The following is a 13890-nucleotide window of genomic DNA, read 5'->3' as shown; positions in this document are numbered from 1 at the left end:
TACTTGGCATGTCTCCTTAACCTGCTGCAACGGTCTTTCTCTTTCATGAGCTGGACTCCCACCACTGATGGTGCCCCTTCTTACTTATATAAGTTATAATATAAGTATAAGGTTATACTTATATTACTTACTTACTTCTTACTTACTTCTGAAGAGTCCTGCCCAGGTATTTTATAGAAAGTGCTTCAGTTTGGGTTGCCTGTGATTTCCTGGTGATTAAATTCAGGCTACGTGTTTTTGGTAAGAATACCACAGGAGTGATGCTGTGTTCTTCGCGGTGCCTTACGTCAGGAGACAGGAGATGTCTTTGTCCCATCATCGGTGCTATCAGTCATGACACCCTGTGGCAGGGGTGCATGGGGCGAAGGGCCCAGAGCCTTGCTGCCCCTGGACACCCCACTCTCTGCACCTCCACGTGCTCACCAGCCCTGGAGCTCCCGTATGGACTTCCTGCCCCCCTGCTGTCTGCAGTTTTGGCGGGTCTCTCAGTCAGAGTCCCTTGTCTTTGCATATGTGGCAAGCGGGCACACGGATGTGATTCGAGCAAGACCAGCCAGACCCTCTCCTTGAATGTGGATCTTGATGGGGCCGACACCAAGACGAGTAACGTGTGTTCCTGTCGGTTCCTGGTCCCTGCACCCTAGCTCCGGTCTGTACGAGCTTCATAGGGCTGCTCTCACAGATGACCACAAACTGGGGGGCTTAAAGCATACACACTTACTCTGTTAGAGTTCTGGACGTCAGATGTCCAGAATGGGTCTCAGGGCTAGCGTCAAGGGCTCAGCCAGAGCTGTGTTCCTTCTGGAGGCTCAAGGGGAGAATCTGCTTCCTGCCTTGTCCAGCGTCTAGGGGCCCCCACATTCCTCGCCTCCTGGCCCTTCCTCTGTCTGCAGGGCCAGCTGTGGTGGGCCAAGTCCTCACGCTGCCATCTTTCTGGCTCTTTCTTTCCCCTTTTAAGGAGGATCCCCAGGTTCCAGGGTCACCTCTGTCCTTTACATCGGCTGGTGAGCAACTGAATTCCATCTGCCACCTTAACCCCCCTTTGCCATGCAAAGTAACGGGTCCTGGGGTTTAGGATGTGGATCTCTTTGGGGCGGCCACTGTTCTGCCTACTACACCGTCCTCTTCAAAACCTGCTTCCTTAGCTTTTCTCAGGGCTGTGAGCTTCTTGGGTCACTTCCCATCAATTCCCTTCTTTTAAGTAGAACCCTCATCAACGGTGTTGCTTGCAAGCAAGTCAAATGAAATGAGCAGATGTTACCACTAACTCCCTACTACTCACTCTAAAAAAAAAAAAGGCCCAGGGAGGCTTCCCCCTACTCCCCGCTGGCTCAGTTGGAAGAACACATGACTCTTGATCTCAGGGTTGTGAGTTTGAGCCCCACTGTGGGCGTGTTGACTTAAAAACAAAAACTGAACAAACCCTGGCGTGCCTGAGCAAGAAGAGTTGGAATCCAGTCTGATTCAGAAGCCCACATTCGTGGGGGAAACAGGGGCTTGGATGGAAGGAATGGGAAGCCCAGCCCACTGGGGCGGCGGTCCCCACAGGGACTGATCTCTTGCATAGACAAGTGCAACGTGGCTTGGGGTTAATTCTAGCCACAAACCCTCACAACCAACATCTGCTTCCTCTCTGGAACTGAGAAACCCCAAGGACCACAAATGTTGACTCACAAACCACGTAACCCCTGCCTTACTCTCCTGAAGGCTTTGAGGTGGCTACAACCCTGAAGAGAGTCCCCAGAGAGATGAAGGATGATTAAAAACGGGCCTAAAAAAAAAAAAAAAAAAAAAAACCACACCCAAACCCCCAGAAATCCAGAGAGAGCATTGTGGCAAAGTAATAAGCAGACTGAAGAACCAAATGTAAAAGGGTGATGCTTCAGGAGTTTTTGTTTTGTTTTTCCCAAAAAGAGACCTGAGGCGATGTCAAACGCTTCAGATTGCTCTTTGCGCTTGGGGAATTCTGCCAGGATTCCGTGGGCTGCCTGTGTTTGCTGTGCTGGGAAACGTGCGGGGTGTAAGCTGGGATGACAGTCACACCAGGCATAAGTAAGAAGGGGCACCGTCACAGCGGTGGGAGTCCAGAGGTAAGGCGGGCTTTGTGTTCTGTGATACGGCCCAGCTTCCTCCTGCCGACTGACCATCCGACTGGGGTCAACTTCATCCCAAGGCTGGGTCTCTAGCCAGTCGGAGTGTGAACCCCTAAGAGATCCGTCCAAGTCCAAACCCTCGGCACCTGTGAGTGTGAGCTAATTTGGAAAAAGTTGCTTTGCAGATAAAATTAAATGAAGGATCCCGAGATGAGACCATCCTAGATTATCCAGGGGTCCCTAAATCCAGCGGTAAGTGTCCTTATAAGAGACAGAAGAGGAGGTGACACAGAGTGGAGAAGGCCACGTGGAGACAGGGCAGAGAGTGGAACGATGCAGCCTAACACCGAGGAACACTAGGACCCCCAGAAGCTGCCAAAGGCAGCACGGGACAGACTCCCCTTGAGCCTCTGAAGGTCGCATGGCCCTCCTGACACCTTCAGTTTGGACTTCTGGCCTCTGGAACTGTGGGACAGTAAATGTTGTTTTAGGTCAGCGGGTTGATGTTAATTGTCACAACAACCAGAGGGAATTAATACAGTCTCTTTGGGGGTCACAGGATGGTTGCTAGAGCCGACGGGGACCACTTGCTTGTTTTCTGTCCGGTGGGAGAGAGAAGGGCTTCTCTTTCTTTTGCCTACTGGGGTTTATCTTCAAACCCATAAAAGCCCCCCAGGGAATGCCAGGGAGTAATGGATGAAAGGCAGGTTCCCCGACACCAGTGCTCTTAATGTTCAGGGCTGGATAATCCTGGCTGTGGGGCAGGGGGTGTCCTGGGTACCGTGGGATGTTGAGCAGCATCCCTGGTCTCCACCCACTAGATGCCTGTAGCATCCCCCCCCAAATTGCCAAATGTCCCCTGGGAGGGAAGTCACCTCCAGGTGAGAACTCCTTGCGCAGACCCGTGTGGACCCCTTTCCAGGTCATGAACGTGAGCAGCTGCAGGTGGATGACCACGGAAGTAAGCACCAGCCACAGAGCCTCACAGCTGCTTGCTGTCACCTGTGGTATTGGGAGGGCACGGGGGTGGAAGGCAGGCGCTGGGGGATTGAGTGGCTTTAGAAGTCGACAGATCCTCGGGCGCCTGGGTGGCTCAGTTGGTTGGGCGACTGCCTTTGGCTTGGGTCGTGGTCCTGGAGTCCCGGGATCGAGTCCCGCATCGGGCTCCCTGCCCGGTGGGGAGCCTGCTTCTCCCTCTGACCCTCCCCCCTCTCATGTGCTCTCTGTCTCTCTCATGCTCTCTCTCTCAAATGAATAAGTCTTTAAAAAAAAAAAGAAGTCAACAGATCCTCATGGAAACCATGCAAATGGCAGTGGGCGGTCCCGCTGAAGTCAGGCCAGGGTCTCAGGGTGACAGCAGCAGAGGAAATGAAATCTGAGATCTGGGATTGGGTCATTTGTGGGGACAAACCTGAAAATGTTGAACTCCCAATTCCCCTGAGATGCCCTTGCAATGAGAGACCAGCCTCTCTTGATCGGAGGTCACCGTTCCTCCGTAAGCAGGTGTCTCCTGGGATGATACTCATTCACCTCAAGACCTGCCCCTACCACTTCCATTGCCTGTGGCAGATCCCAGCTCATGCTCCATGAATTGTAGGGTCTGACTAATGTGTTTTGGCAGGAACATGGGGATCACTGCAAGTGGATCTCGAGGGTGTTAGACGGGGTGGAACATGAGACAAACTGGGAGGAATCCATGGATGTGGGGTCACTCACCTATGATGAAGATTTTATCTAATATTTTGGGCTTTCTGAGTAGCTGCAAACTATGGCAAATGCATAACTATGGATCTCCCACATAATGCCTAAAGACAGATCAATATCAATACCCCTGTTCTGATGATGTATTGTGGTTAACTAGGAGAATGTCCTTGTTTGCAGGAAAAAAGATCAGTATTTGGGTGAATTAATCAGTTCTGCAACACAGTCTCAAATGGTTCAGGGGGGAAAAAAAAGCTTCTTTGTATTGTATTTATATACTCTTCCCGAAGTTTGTTTCAAAATAAATAAATGGAAAAGAAAAACAATGCAGAATTACAAAACAGCACAAAACCACATCTCCCCCCGAGAAGACAGAGAATGGCTGCACTTCAAAACAACGCCAAGTAAAACGAAAAGGCAAAACTTCACCAATTTCCAGTGAGCAAGCGCTCATGCTCTCACTCTTTTCATGTTTTTTATATTTCAACCATGTGAATGTGTTACTAGAATAAAATCAAGTTCCATAAATAAAAGCAAAGGGATGCATACATATGGCAAGACACTATCATTTACATCTGCATCTTCTTTTTCCATTTAGCAATAGATCTTGAAGATCATCTGTATCGCTACACAAAGGTCGATCGCATTCTTTAAAAAATACCTGTGCACGATTTCATCACGCGTCTGTATCACAGAGATGCCACAGGGAGAGTTTGCGGGAAGCCATGCAAAAGACCGAGGCAAGGGCTGTTGGCAGCCCTAACATTGGGTGAAAACCACCGCCAGAAAGAGAAGGTTGTGCAAACAGTAAAGAGAGCATTCGGACTGATCAGGGCACCGACCGCAGAGCACAGACCGTAGTCTGTGAGATGCTCAAGAACAGGGAGAGGCGTCCTTTGGACACTGCATGGTGAAGGGAAAAGGGAGAAAGAGGGGGAAATTAGGATTTTTCAAGAAGAAAGGAAAAAAAAAAAAATCAAGGACATAACCTTTCTCTCCACTCTGCCTCCCTGCAGGAGCCCCCTAGTAAAAAACTGTACTTCACCACTGACAGCAGAGGGCAGACTCGTACCAAAAATCTTTACTACAGCAAACAAGCGCGTTATCTAGGAATACCTGTCAACAGGAGCCGCACAGATCATCCCAACCACCAGCCCTGTTTAACAGAAATACACAGGTGCAAACATTATTTATCAAACACTGCCATCCAAATGAACCAGAAGATGAGAATCCCAAAACTCAGTTGATAACACCTAAGAGCAGAATTAGTAGGTCACACGGTAACCCTACGTACACAGCATTTTGAAGAACTGCTAGATTATGTTCCTCTCACATTCACAAGCGTATTCACAACAGCCCAAAGGTGGGAGCAACCCCATGCCCATCAGAGTTGACTGGATAAAGGAAGTGTGGAATGTTATTCAGCCCTCACACCCGCGACCACAGCGATGAGCCTTGAAAACACGACGCTAAGTGAAATAAGCCAGTCGCAAAGACAAATACCGTGTGGTTTCACGGACATGATGTCTCTAAAGAAGCCAGATTTGCCGAGATAGAAAATAGTATGGTGCTTACCAGGGGCAGCGGGGCGACGGTCTGGGAGATCGAGTGCTGGGACTGGAGCAGTAAGCCTTAATCTCTCCGGGCAGAACTCAGGAGCAGGCAGGGAGCTTCTGGGGGAGGCGCGGAGGCTGCTGGTCTAGCCACCAAATTGGCAGCACGTGGAGATGCCTGGGGAGATCCGAACACATGAAGACAATTGCAACTAACTACAATCAAGAGCTTCATTCTCCCTGTTGAAAACACGGGGAGAAACATCTCTCCTGTTGCTTAGAACATTTCTTTAGAAAACTTGAAAGTTCTCTCTCTGTCCCTTCGAAGTGTGTGCCAACATTTTTAGAAGGTAAGTAAGCCTCTTGCCAGCTCTGTGACCCAGGACTGTCTTTCTCGAGGACTGGGAATGTGAACGTGAAGGGAGGCGGCATTCCTATCTACCAGCTTCTGAAGGAGGACAGGAGCTCAACTCCATGTTGCAAAGCTGCCTCCCCACATAAAGCTGGGAGTGGTTTGTTTTTTCCTCTGCCTAAAGCCAATCAGCTGACACACGTGGTCTCCCCAGTCACCAGATAAATTTAGGATGATGGTGTTGTCAGGTCCACTGGATGTGATGAGCTGACCCTGCTTGACTCTGTGACAGGGCGGGACTGTTTCCTGTCTTTGCTATCTTGTTGGCAGATCTTGTCCTGATGCACATCACGTTCTGGCTTGAATACCTATTCAATAATAAAACTGTGTTCTTTCTCTTCTACCTTTGTGGAGAAGTTTTCTGGGTTGGGAGGTTTTGTTTAATGATACTTCCCCAATATTATGGGCTCAGCACTTGGTTTAGTTCCCCCGAGGGAACATAAGGGTTCTATATTCCCATTTCACAATCTTAACTGTGTCAGGCTCAGAAAACTTCAATCTCCCCTCTGTCTCCTGTTTTCTCTGTCTCTCTCATACATACAAACTACCCTCAATTTTTGTGCCAGGGGGTGGGGGGCTCCATTTTAACCTTCGCACTCCCATTCCTAATGCGGAGGGAAGGCACAAAGCTGTGACCATGCTTAGGGGCAGTCTTTGCATTTATCTTCACCATCCCTGACACACACTATTAGGGACTTCTCCAGGGCAGAATCTCCCTGATAATATCTCCCCCACATACAGATCCAGACCTGGCAGTTTTCCACCCTTGGAACATAGCCTGGGAATATACATGCACGTGCGCAACAGGATTCGTAAAAGAAAGCTGGTTGCATTTCTTTAATATGGAAAGATGAGGAACAATCTAAAAGTCAGCAATATGAGTCATCATAAGCAAGTTATGGTACCTCCAAGGAAAGGAACATCTTACAGCTGTTAGTGAGCATAAAAGTCATTTTGCTGGTACTGGTTTTTAGCACGTTGTCTGGGGGAGACATTTAATGGGGACATAGTGACATGTGGGTGGATGGGACCTACGTGCCTGGACCCCCGGCAGTGGGAGCACCATGGCACCTGTGGTGAGATAGAAGAAGAGGAGAGACACAGTGCCTTAGCAGCAGGAACTGTTTTCCCTGAGTGGCCAGGGAACCACCATTAATACAAGCATCCAGGAGATGGCTGAAAATGAGAGTCCAACCGATGGAGTCCTTTGGGGCTGGAAATTCAGGAGTGGGGGTGCTCTCCTTAGAGGTGAGTCACCACACGCTAGGAGGGGATGAGCTCTCCCAGGAGGGAGAGGGTGGCAAGAGGTGTGTAGGTTGAGGGCCAACTTTGGTGGATCTGATAGGAACTGGGAAGAAGAAAACTGGGTGATGATAAGGAGGGGAGAAAGCCTGTCTTGTCCAGCAAGCATCAGCCCCTGCAGAGAAACACAGGGAACTGAAGGATGAATAACGGCTGCTTGTGGTACCTTCCTCCATCTTCAGAGCCACCAATGGCTGGTTGAGTCCTTCTCCCACTGCCTGACTCTTGTTTTTTCTGACTCCCTCTTCTACATTTAAAAACCCTTGCGATTCAGTGTAGTGATCTGAAGGGGCAATGCACCCTAATGTTTATAGCAGCAATGTCCACAATAGCCAAACTATAGAAAGAGCCTAGATGTCCATCAACAGATGAATGAATAAAGAAGATATGGTATACACACACACACACACACACACAGGAATATTATGCAGTCATCAAAAAGAATGAAATCTTGCCATTTGCAATGACATGGATAGAACTAGAGGGTATTATGCTAAGTGAAATAAGTCAATCAGAGAAAGACAAGCATCCTATGATCTCACTGATATGAGGAATTTAAGAAACAAGACAGAGGATCATGGTGGGGAAGGGAGGGAAAAATGAAACAAGATGAAACCAGAGAGGGAGACAAACCATAAGAGACTCTTAATCTCAGGAAACAGACTGAGGCTTGCTGGAGTGGAGGGGGAGGGATGGGGTGGCTGGGTGGTGGACATTGGGGGGGGGGTATGTGCTATGGTAAGTGCTGTGAATTGTGTAAGATCGATGAATCACAGACCTGTACTCCGAAACAGATAATACAGTATATGTTAATAAAACAACAACAACAACAAAACCCTTGTGATTCATTCAGCTTGTCTGGATAGTCCAGGATTACCTACTTATTTTCAGATCAGCTGATTAGCCACCTTAATTCCATCAGAGCTGGAATTCACCTTTGCTGCATAAGGTGACATATGCACAAGCTCTGAGGATGGAGATGTGGACATCTTCAGGGCATCATTATTCTGTCTTGCTCACTACACCCTCCCCGTTGGATTACCCTGGACCAGTTGTCCCTGTTTGAATTGAGAACTCATGAGTGCGAAAATCATAGCATGGAGTCATTCAGGTTGTCACCTGCATAGGGACAGTTGGCCAGTGAGTGAATGGGAATATAACTATCCCACCTGCTTCTCCCCAGACTGCAAGGCCTAGCTTGCGGCAATGGCCACTTCAAGGAACTGATATTATTCTTCCCATTAGTGAAATAATGTCCTATGGGATATTGGCATATAATGGGTTGAATAGTGTCCCCTCCCAAAAGATAGGTCTGTCCAGAGTCTTGGGATGTGATCTTCTTTGGAATAAGAGTCTTGACGATGTAATTAAGAATCTTGAGATGAGACCATCCTGGATCAGGATGAGCCCTAAATCCAATGATGAGTATCCCCACTGGAGGCATAAAAGGAGAAGACACATGTGAAGAACACATGAAGATGAAGGTAGAGATCAGGATGAGCCTGTACAAGCCGAGGGACACTGAGGCCACCAGCAGCTGGGAGAGAGGCATCGAATGGGTTTCCCTCAGAGCCTCCAGAAGGAACGAGTCCCAACAACACCTTACTTTTGGACTTCTGGGCTCCAGAACTGTGACAGAGTAATTTTCTTTTGTATTTTTTCCAATTAAAAAAAATTTTTTTTTAAAGATTTTATTTATTTATTTGAGAGAGAGAGAGAGAGCACATGAGAGCGGGGAGGGTCAGAGGGAGAAGCAGGCTCCCTGACGAGCAGAGAGCCCGATGCGGGACTCGATCCCGGGACTCCAGGATCATGACCTGAGCTGAAGGCAGTCGCTTAACCAACTGAGCCACCCAGGCACCCTCCAATTAAAATTTTTTATTTATTAAAAACATTTTTCCATTTTTAAAATTGTAAAAAAAATTGTGGCATATACTTGTTGATAATAATTTCTTTTTTTTTAAAAGATTTTATTTATTTATTTGAGAGAGAGAATGAGAGAGAGCACATGAGAGGGGGGGAGGGACAGAGGGAGAAGCAGACCCCCCGCCGAGCAGGGAGCCCGATGCGGGACTTGATCCAGGGACTCCAGGATCATGACCTGAGCCGAAGGCAGTCGCTTAACCAACTGAGCCACCCAGGCGCCCCGATAATAATTTCTAATAATTGTTTCTATTTCCTTGGTGTTAGTCATGATCTCTCCCCTTTCATTCATAATTTTATTAATTTGGGTCCTTTCTGTTTTCTTTTGGGTAAGTCTGGCCAGTGGTTTATCGATCTTTTTAATTCTTTCAAAGAACCAGCTTCTAGTTTTGTTGATCTGATCTACCGTGTTTCTGGTTTCTAACGAGCAATCTGGATGAAATGGATGCCTTCCTGGAAACCTATGAACTGCCAAGACTGAAAGAGGAAGAAATTGACAACCTGAATATGCCAATAACCAGTAATGAGATTGAAGCAGTGATCAAAAACCTCCCAAAAAACAAGAGTCCAGGGCCTGATGGATTCCCCGGGGAATTCTACCAAACATTCAAAGGAGAAATAATACCTATTCTCCTGAAGCGGTTTCAAAAAATAGAAACAGAAGGAAAGCTTCCAGACTATGAGGCCAGCATTACCTTGATCCCCAAACCAGGCAAAGACCCCATCAAAAAGGAGAATTTCAGGGGCACCTGGATGGCTCAGTCATTAAGCATCTGCCTTCGGCTCAGGTCATGATCCCAGGGTCCTGGGATCGAGCCCTGCATCAGGCTCCCTGCTTAGCAGGAAGCCTGCTTCTCCCTCTCCCACTCCCCTGCTTGTGTTCCCTCTCTTGCTGTGTCTCTCTTTGTCAAATAAATACATAAAATCTTAAAAAAAAAAAAAGAATTTCAGACCAATATCCCTGATGAATATGGATTCCAAAATCCTCAACAAAATCCTAGCTAATAGGATCCAACAATACATTAAAAGGAAAATCCACCACGACCAAGTGGGATTTATCCCCGGGTGGTTCAACATTCGTGAATCAATCAATGTGATAGAACACATTAATGGGAGGAGAGAGAAGAACCATATGGTCCTCTCAATTGATGCAGAAAAGGCATTTGACAAAATACAGCATCCTTTCCTGATTAAAACTCTTCAGAGTATAGGGATAGAGGGAACACTCCTCAAGTTCATAAAATCCATCTATGAAAAACCCACAGCGAGTATCATCCTCAGTGAGGAAAAGCTGAAAGCCTTTCCCTTAAGATCAGGAACACTTCAAGGATGCCCACTCTCACCACTATTATTTAACATAGTACTAGAAGTCCTAGCAACAGCAATTAGATAACAAAAAGAAATAAAAGGTATTCAAATTGGCAAAAAAGAAGTCAAATTCTCTCTTTTCGCAGATGACATGATACTTTATGTGGAAAACCCAAAAGACTCCACCCCCAAATTACTAGAACTCATCCAGCAATTCAGTAATGTGGCAGGATACAAAATCAATGCACAGAAATCAGTTGCTTTCTTATACAACAACGCAACTGTAGAAAGAGAAATTAGAGAAACGATTCCATTTACAATAGCACCAAAAACCATAAGATACCTCGGAATAAACCTAACCAAAGAGGTAAAGGATCTATACTCTAGGAACTACAAAACACTCATGAAAGAAATTGAAGACACAAAAAGATGGAAAAACATTCCATGCTCATGGATCAGAAGAATAAACATTGTTAAAATGTCTATGCTACCCAGAGCAATCTATACCTTCAATGCCATCCCGATCAAAATTCCAACGACATTTTTCAAAGTGCTGGAACAAACAATCCTAAAATTTGTATGGAATCAGAAAAGACCCCAAATCGCCAAGGATATGTTGAAAAAGAAAAACAGCTGGGGGCATCATGTTGCCCAATTTCAAGCTATATTACAAAGTAGTGATCACCAAGACAGCATGGTATTGGCACAAAAACAGACATATAGACCAATGGAACAGAATAGAGAGCCCAGATATGGACCCTCAACTCTATGGTCAAATAATCTTTGACAAAGCAGGAAAAAATATGCAATGGAAAAAAGAGTGTCTCTTCAATAAATGTTGCTGGGAAAATTGGACAGCCACATGCAGAAGAATAAAACTCGACCATTCTCTAGCACCATACACAAAGATAAACTCAAAATGGATGAAAGACCTCAATGTGAGACATGAATCCATTAAAATCCTAGAGGAGAACATAGGCAATAACCTCTTTGACACTGGCCACAGCAACTTTTTTCAAGATACATCTCCAAAAGCTAGTGAAACAAAAGCAAAAATGAACTTTTGGGACTTCATCAAGATAAAAAGCTTCTGCACATCAAAGGAAACAGTCCACAAAACAAAGAGGCAACCCACAGAATGGGAGACGATATTTGCAGATGGCACTACAGATAAAGGGCTGGTATCCAAGATCTATAAAGAACTTCTCAAACTCAACACCCAAAAAACCACAAATAATCAAGTCAAAAAATGGGCAGAAGACATGAACAGACACTTATCCAAAGAAGACATACAAATGGCTAACAGACACATGAAAAAATGTTCATCATCATTAGCCATCAGGGAAATCCAAATCAAAACCACACTGAGATACCACCTTACACCAGTTAGAATGGCAAAAATTGCAAGGCAAGAAACAACAAATGTTGGAGAGGTTGTGGAGAAAGGGGAACCTTTTTACACTGTTGGTGGGAATGCAAGTGGGTACAGCCACTTTGGAAAACAGTGTGGAGGTGCCTCAAAAAATAAGACACAGATGTAGTGAAAAGAAGGGCCATATGCACCCCAATGTTCACAGCAGCAATGTCCGCAATAGCCAAACTGTGGAAAGAGCCGAGATGCCCTTCAACAGATGAATGGATAAAGATGTGGTTCAAAAAAAAAAAAAAAAAAAAAGAAGAAGATGTGGTTCATTTATACAATGGAATATTACTCAGCCATCAGAAAGGATGAATACCCAACTTTTACATCAACATGGATGGGACTGGAGGGGATGATGCTAAGTGAAATAAGTCAAGCAGAGAAAGTCAATTATCATATGGTTTCACTTATTTGTAGAACATAAGGAACAGCATGGAGGACATTAGGAGAAGAAAGGGAAAAATGAAGGGAGGGGGGATTCGGAGGGGGAGATGAACCATGAGAGACTATGGACTCCGAGAAACAAACTGAGGGTTTTTGGGGGGGATGGGTTAGCCCAGTGATGGGTATTAAGGAGGGCACATACTACATGGAGCACTGGGTGTTATACGAAAACAATGAATCATGGATCACTACATCAAAAACTAATGATGTATTGGGGTGCCTGGGTGGCTCAGTCGTTAAGCGTCTGCCTTCAGCTCAGGTCATGATCCCAGGGTCCTGGGATTGAGCCCCACATTGGGCTCCCTGCTCAGCGGGAAGCCTACTTCTCCCTCTCCCACTCCCCCTGCTTGTGTTCCCTCTCTCGCTGTGTCTCTCTCTGTCAAATAAATGAATAAAATCTTTAAAAAAAACCTAATGATGTAGTATATGGTGACTAGCATAACATAAAACAAATTAAAATTAAAAAAATTTTTTGACAAAAGGAAGTAGAATAGAAAGCTAATGGCAAGCATAGTGAGAATCAGAGAGGTGGTTTGGAGTGAGAGGTAGAAGTAGAGGGGAATTGAGTGTGTGTGTTGTTTGATAGAAATAACTGAGGGGAAAAGCGTTCCATGCTCATGGGTTGGAAGAACAAATATTGTGAGAATGTCTATGCTACCTAGAGCAATCTACACATTTAATGCAATCCCTATCAAAATCCCATCATCTTTTTTCAAAGAAATGGAACAAATAATCCTAAAATTTGTATGGAACCAGAAAAGACCCCAAATAGCCAGAGGAATGTTGAAAAAGAAAAGCAAAGCTGGCGGCATCACAATCCCGGACTTCCAGCTCTATTACAAAGCTGTCATCATCAAGACAGTATGGTACTGGCACAAAAACAGACACATAGATCAGTGGAACAGAATAGAGAGCCCAGAAATGGACCCTCAACTCTATGGTCAACTAATCTTCAACAAAGCAGGAAAGAATGTCCAATGGAAAAAAGTCTCTTCAACAAATGGTGTTGGGAAAATTGGACAGCCACAAGCAGAAGAATGAAACTGGACCATTTCCTTACACCACACACAAAAATAGACTCAAAATGGATGAAAGACGTAAATGTGAGACAGGAATCCATCAAAATCCTAGAGGAGAACACAGGCAGCAACGTCTTCGACCTTAGCTGCAGCAACTTCTTCCTAGACACATAGCCAAAGGCTAGGGAAGCAAGGGCAAAAATGAACTATTGGGATTTCATCAAGATAAGAAGCTTTTGCACAGCAAAGGAAACAGTCAACAAACCCAAAAGACAACTGACAGAATGGGAGAAGATATTTGCAAATGACATTACAGATAAAGGGCTAGTATCCAAAATCTATCTATTTTTAATTTTATTATGTTACATTAGTCACCATACAATACATCATTAGTTTTTGATGTAGTGATCCATGATCCATTGTTTTCATATAACACCCAGTGCTCCATGCAGTATGTGCCCTCCTTAATACCCATCACCGGGCTAACCAATCCCCCCTCCCCACTCCCCTCTAAAACCCTGTTTGTTTCTCAGAGTCCATAGTCTCTCGTGGTTCATCTCTCCCTCCAATTCCCACCCCCCCATCATTTTTCCCTTCCTTCTCCAAAATCTATACAGAACTTACCAAATTCAACACCCAAGGAATAATTCACTCAAGAAATAGGCAGAAGACATGAACAGACATTTCTGCAAAGAAGACATCCAAATGGCCAACA

The 13890-nt window shown here is 45.6% G+C and overlaps 1 protein-coding gene across 2 annotated transcripts in view; it reads left to right on the top strand.

Annotated features, from left to right (window-relative positions):
• RDH13 (retinol dehydrogenase 13) overlaps window positions 1–13890 on the top strand; it is a 51839-nt gene that overhangs the window by 14667 nt on the left and 23282 nt on the right. Inside the window, exon 8 of one of the 2 annotated variants that reach the window (XR_010408282.1) lies at window positions 4393–6100. The exons of the other annotated variant lie outside the window; for it this stretch is intronic. The gene's annotated coding sequence lies outside the window, so the exon portion shown is untranslated. Of the gene's footprint in view, window positions 1–4392; window positions 6101–13890 lie in introns of those variants that run through there. 2 annotated transcript variants of the gene reach the window in all.

The sequence above is a fragment of the Mirounga angustirostris genome, unplaced genomic scaffold (genome assembly GCF_029215605.1).
Source record: "Mirounga angustirostris isolate CCGP_5_RB_7025 unplaced genomic scaffold, mMirAng1.0.hap1 SCAF_16, whole genome shotgun sequence".
Classification (NCBI taxonomy): Eukaryota; Metazoa; Chordata; class Mammalia; order Carnivora; family Phocidae; genus Mirounga; species Mirounga angustirostris.
This window is presented reverse-complemented; position numbering and strand designations above follow the sequence as displayed.